Source organism: Schistocerca americana, chromosome 7, assembly GCF_021461395.2.
Source record: "Schistocerca americana isolate TAMUIC-IGC-003095 chromosome 7, iqSchAmer2.1, whole genome shotgun sequence".
Taxonomy (NCBI): domain Eukaryota; kingdom Metazoa; phylum Arthropoda; class Insecta; order Orthoptera; family Acrididae; genus Schistocerca; species Schistocerca americana.
This window is the reverse complement of record NC_060125.1, coordinates 354,296,054-354,302,757: the sequence shown is the minus strand read 5'-3', so window position 1 is coordinate 354,302,757 and position 6,704 is coordinate 354,296,054.

Sequence of the window (6,704 nt, the reverse complement as noted above, 5' to 3'; positions counted from 1 at the left end):
GGCTCTCAGTAAGGGCGTGGTGGGATGATTCGGGAAGCATGATATCGACACTCGATCCAAAGTCCTCAGTTAAGCAGTGGCCAATGTCGAACAGGTTTTCTGCTGACGTGGCGACAGTGCGTTCTCGTCCTGTTCAGCTGCCATGCCCGGGGCACGTATCCGCAGAGATAGGCGCTACGCTTCGACCTTGCTCAAGGCTGGGCAACATGCCTTGCTTAATTGAAAGCCTTTCTCTTTATTTATTAGTTCGTCGTGTAGTTGGATTTATACCGCCTCTTTTAGAATACCATCTCAGAAGGTGGTGGACCGTTGCAACAACTTGGTGCTGTCATATATCATGGCATGTCCGTGGGAGAAGCAGTGCTGTATCACAGTGGATTTTATCAGCTATTCACTGTCAGTGTGGCGTTTATACTCCGTGCTTGTCTCCTGTACCGGCCAGATATTATGGTCTGTATACACTTCCCCACACTGTCAGGGGCTGTAGTAGACTCCGGGTTTCTAGAGATTATATCATCCTTGAATGAGCACAAAACGGCGTCCATCTTGGCTAGTGGGCTGAACATACACTTGAAGTTATGTTTCCGGAGTGTTCTTCCGGTTTATTCTGATGTGTTCCCAACTTATGAGTTTATCTTCATACTCAGGAGGCTGTGGTCTCCGCTTCTTTAGTCTTAAGGCACGCTATAACCGTTCACTTGGAACACAGCCTGTCTACGCTGCATTTCGGATTCTAGACTATCTTAATACGAGAGTTCACAATCTGGGACACGTTGCGAAATGCATTACAGCAGAGGCATGCAAGTACGAATCTGTATGTGTCGGTTTATACTAGATACCATGTCCTTGTGTGCCATCTGACTTTCGCTTGACGATGAGGTCCAGAAATGGAGCCGGTCGTTGTGGCCGAGCGGTTCTAGGCGCTTCAGTCTGGAACCGCGTGACCGCTGCGGTCGCAGGTTCGAATCCTGCCTCGGGAATGGATGTGTGTGATGTCCTTAGGTTAGTTAGGTTTAAGTAGTTCTAAGTTCTAGGGGACTGATGACCTCAGAAGTTAAGTCTCATAGTGCTCAGAGCCAATAAATAAAGACACCATCTTCCAAGTCAGCAACTCCTGGTTCCCAGCGTTGAGTCTGGTCGAAGCGCAGCGCTAGGCGACGTGGATATCCGCTCCCATTACGGCAGTTGAAGAGGATGAAGACGCACTGTCACCGAGCTGACACAGACCCGTATCCAGCGCCGGGCGCAGTGGCACTGGGGACATTAGATCGAGCCTAAACATCGCGCTTCCCCCAAATCGCCAGGTCTGTGCCAGGAGCAGAGCGGCAAGAGGCTGCAGGCAGGGGTAGGGGATATAAAGATGGCACCAGGAGAAGACAACAAGTCATCATGAATGCCCGAAGATAGCAAGAAGTCGTCTTGCCGAAATATCGCGCCTCCTGGACGACGCCACGTGGCTGAATATTCAGAGGAACATTCAAAATTTTCCCACGCTCAGTAAACCTAAAATTACACGTTTTAAATACACTTGAGGTGCACTTACCAACGGTAACAAACCTGATAGTTAAATGTGATCCGAACACGTACCAAATAAATTTGGGACTGCAAATAATTTATTTTATAACACGAAACTCCACAGTGATTTTTCCAAATGATCTGTTAAGTGTGCATAATTTATACAGTGTCTTAGAGAACTTCATCAACTCAGTTATTTCCAGTAATGTACGTAATTAATCTAATGCGTTTACTATAATTATGTTATCATTTTTTCTTTAATAAAAATTACAATGAGTTTCGTTTGTTGTTATACTTCGGCTGCGGAGATCTTGCGAATGCTGGTTGTATTGTTGCTAATAAAACTTCCGGCTGCATGGCCGTGGACGAAAAACTTTCCGGACCCTGACGTTTCGTTCAGAGCTGAGCTGGACATCTACGGAGGTGCTCCAGGCGACGCTGACTCTTTCCGACTGACGAGTCGGACGTCGGAGCGCAGCATACCTCAGGAAGCTATGGCAAACTATTATCCACGACTATACAGAGGAGCCATTGAGATGTATCACGATAGTGAATATTATAACCGAAAAGAAGAAGCCATGAAATTCAATGTTACATGGACAGAGGCTCTGTAGAAGGGAGAGATTGGTTTTCACCCTTGACAGAAGACAACCGATAGTTAAGTTTTATCTCTGACCACCGAGAGAGGTGGCGCAGTAGTTAGCACACAGGACGCATATTCTGGAGGACGACGGTTCAAACACGCGTCCGGCCATCCTGATTTAGGTTTTCCGTGACCTCCCTAAATCGATTCAGCTAAATTCCAGAATGATTCCTGTGAAAGGAAACGGCTGACTTCCTTGCCCATCGTTCCGTAATCCGATGGGACCGAAGACCTCGCTGTTTGGTCCCCTCTCGCGAAGCAACTTACCTACATTTATTTCTGACAAAGATTATCTCTAGTAATGACCTATGAAATAGACCAAACCCACTTTACCTAATATTTATATCGCTGTCCGACGTCCGACTCCTCAGTCGGCAAGACTCAGCGTCTCCAGGATCACCTCAGATGTTCAGCGCACATCTGGACGGGACGTCAGGAACCGAAATCTTTCTTCGACCACAGCCACACGGTCTGGAAGACTCATCAGAAACTATGACATCCGTCCGTGCGTCTGCTTGCAGTGTACTTCTTGCAGAGTGGTCAACAGTTGCCTGCATCTGCCTATAAATGACCCACCATCAGACGATTTCTCCACAGTTCCACTCTCAAACAGCATGTCGGAAAAACGAAAACTTAGATCTTTTAGTGCGAGCACCATTTTCTGTTATTCTAACACGATAATTTCTCCCTATGGAGGTGGTCGTCAACTCAATGTTTTCGCAACTGGGGGAGGCAGTTGGTGATTGAAATTCCGTAAAGCGTTCTCACCGCAACGAGAAACACCTTTGTCTTCATGAGTGTCATCACACGTCGCATATCATAAGCATTACACTCTCTACCTATTTCACCATTCTTTGAACCTTTTCAATGTTCTCTGTCAGTCCCATCTGGTAAAGGATGCCATACCATGCAGCATGAGGGACGGAGCTGTACCAAGCAGTCTACCACCTCTACCACCCGTAATAATAATTTAATAAAATTTCATATTCCATTTTGAACTCATAGCATTACTTAATGACTATTGCAATCTTTACCTGAACTCACAGAAATTACTTTGAAAATTTGAAAAATGTTCCAACAAAAAACATGGTAATGCATCTAACAGAAAACATTCTATTAACGTTAAAAGTTTTGTAGTCGAGGAAATCTTATCAAGGTTGAATTTAATTGTCTATATGTTACGTTATTACTCTACAACATACCAGTTATCAGTGAAACCATATTACGAAGTAGTATTATCAGGAACCACTTAGAAGTTAAAAACGGTTTGAAATAGCAGCTATTGGCAACCACCACAATCTTTCTTTTCAACACAGGTAAAGCTCTTAAGACATTAAAAGAAATCATTTTATCTGCCAATGTCACATATCCTATGGCAGAAGACCATCCGTTTTAAGGTATAGCATGGCACACGACTGGCTAAGTTTAGCTTAACCATCCACACGTTATGCAAGTAATTTTAAAAATAAATAGAATTTTAATCAACTTCAGTCATTATCGTAGGTAACGAAGAGGCGTAAATGTCTCAGAGAAACATTTAATTATAAGATCTATTTAATCTCTGTATTTTAAGAAGTAACAATATCACCAGAATAGCTTTAATATATTATACAGTACTTAAATATGTGTAGCTCTGAATATTTGCATTTGCTATGCAAAACACAGCCACATGTCTCAAAACAACAAAAACAAAGGAAAATGTTTGAAACCGCTTACGGCGATTCCTTCACGCAATTCTAAAATCGGTTACTACACTCCTGGAAATGGAAAAAAGAACACATTGACACCGGTGTGTCAGACCCACCATACTTGCTCCGGACACTGCGAGAGGGCTGTACAAGCAATGATCACACGCACGGCACAGGGGACACACCAGGAACCGCGGTGTTGGCCGTCGAATGGCGCTAGCTGCGCAGCATTTGTGCACCGCCACCGTCAGTGTCAGCCAGTTTGCCGTGGCATACGGAGCTCCATCGCAGTCTTTAACACTGGTAGCATGCCGCGACAGCGTGGACGTGAACCGTATGTGCAGTTGACCGACTTTGAGCGAGGGCGTATAGTGGGCATGCGGGAGGCCGGGTGGACGTACCGCCGAATTGCTCAACACGTGGGGCGTGAGGTCTCCACAGTACATCGATGTTGTCGCCAGTGGTCGGCGGAAGGTGCACGTGCGCGTCGACCTGGGACCGGACCGCAGCGACGCACGGATGCACGCCAAGACCGTAGGATCCTACGCAGTGCCGTAGGGGACCGCACCGCCACTTCCCAGCAAATTAGGGACACTGTTGCTCCTGGGGTATCGGCGAGGACCATTCGCAACCGTCTCCATGAAGCTGGGCTACGGTCCCGCACACCGTTAGGCCGTCTTCCGCTCACTCCCCAACATCGTGCAGCCCGCCTCCAGTGGTGTCGCGACAGGCGTGAATGGAGGGACGAATGGAGACGTGTCGTCTTCAGCGATGAGAGTCGCTTCTGCCTTGGTGCCAATGATGGTCGTATGCGTGTTTGGCGTCGTGCAGGTGAGCGCCACAATCAGGACTGCATACGACCGAGGCACACAGGGCCAACACCCGGCATCATGGTGTGGGGAGCGATCTCCTACACTGGCCGTACACCACTGGTGATCGTCGAGGGGACACTGAATAGTGCACGGTACATCCAAACCGTCATCGAACCCATCGTTCTACCATTCCTAGACCGGCAAGGGAACTTGCTGTTCCAACAGGACAATGCACGTCCGCATGTACCCCGTGCCACCCAACGTGCTCTAGAAGGTGTAAGTCAACTACCCTGGCCAGCAAGATCTCCGGATCTGTCCCCCATTGAGCATGTTTGGGACTGGATGAAGCGTCGTCTCACGCGGTCTGCACGTCCAGCACGAACGCTGGTCCAACTGAGGCGCCAGGTGGAAATGGCATGGCAAGCCGTTCCACAGGACTACATCCAGCATCTCTACGATCGTCTCCATGGGAGAATAGCAGCCTGCATTGCTGCGAAAGGTGGATATACACTGTACTAGTGCCGACATTGTGCATGCTCTGTTGCCTGTGTCTATGTGCCTGTGGTTCTGTCAGTGTGATCATGTGATGTATCTGACCCCAGGAATGTGTCAATAAAGTTTCCCCTTCCTGGGACAATGAATTCACGGTGTTCTTATTTCAATTTCCAGGAGTGTAGAATAAAACGCCGACCAGGAAACATCATCTGTTCCTAGGTACATTGTCCTCCAGACGCAATACTCTCCACTACTCCAGAAGGGGCAGAGAAGCGTAGTGCAGAAAGTCTCTTTAATAAATATGTTGTATCTTATAAGTGTTCTGCAAATAAAACGCAGCCTTTGGTTCAGCTTTCGCTCAAGAGTATCTTGTGGCTGTTTCAGTTTAAATTGTTTTTAAATGTAATACGTAGGTATTTAGCTGTATGGACTGCAACAAGAAGCCTCAGCTGTACCACATATCTTGTGGTGATTATAAACTCATAGATGTCTTGCATGTTTTTAAAATTATAATCCGACTCCTCTTGTCCATTCCCAGTTGTAGTTCACATTTGTGGAATGCGTTAAACTTTTTATTACATTGTCAACCTCAATAATTTTTGACGTGAAAAAAAACCTACTTACAGTGTTTGTGAAGATTAGCGAACATTCATTGAATAGTACTTTCTACCTTACCTGCTAAGGAGGTAGACGTGACTTTTAAGAACGAATATACTGCTGTTTCAAGGATAAGAAAGAGCTAAAAAGTACACTGATAAGCGAAAACATTATACCACCGACCGACTATCGATATAAACCCATCCAGTCATGTTTCCCAACAGCACTTGCATTTGCAACAAGATAACGCGCCATATCACAAGGCCATAAGGGTGATAGAGTGGTCTGAGGAACACAGTAGGGAGTTCCTATTGACGTGCTGGGCACCCATCTCGCCAGGTCTGTTCTCGAACGAACACATCTGAGATATGACTGAACGTGGACATGGCGCAAAGCTCATCGCCCGCTTTCGAGTGTTAACAGCAATTAGGTGACCTGTGTGTGCAAATTTGATAGCAACCCTCTCCAACGACCTACTAAGGCCTCATTGCTTGCATGCCGTGACGCGTCGCTGCTGTTATCCATGCCGAAAATGGGCATACTGGCTATTAGGTAGGTGGCCATAATGGTCAGGTTGATGAATGTAATCAAAAGTATGAAATTCAATAACCTGGGAAACAATACTACAGCATACTAATGTCGAAAATATTATTTTAAAGCGTAATTGTTAGAAGAGAAGGCAAAGATTAATCACCTTTACTGAGTGTCTATTTAACACTAGAACGGAAGAGTTTCTGACATTCCCCACATAAAATATTTTCTTATTTGACTTAAACTAATAATTTTTTAGTGATTGCTAATCGATACTTTATTTCTAGTACTCACGACAATTGTTTACAATTATAAAAATTAATTAATAATTTATTTGAACAAAAATGTACTATACAAATTTATTGTTGCTGCTGCTAACAGATTTCAATTTATTTACTATTCATACAACATTATAGACACATT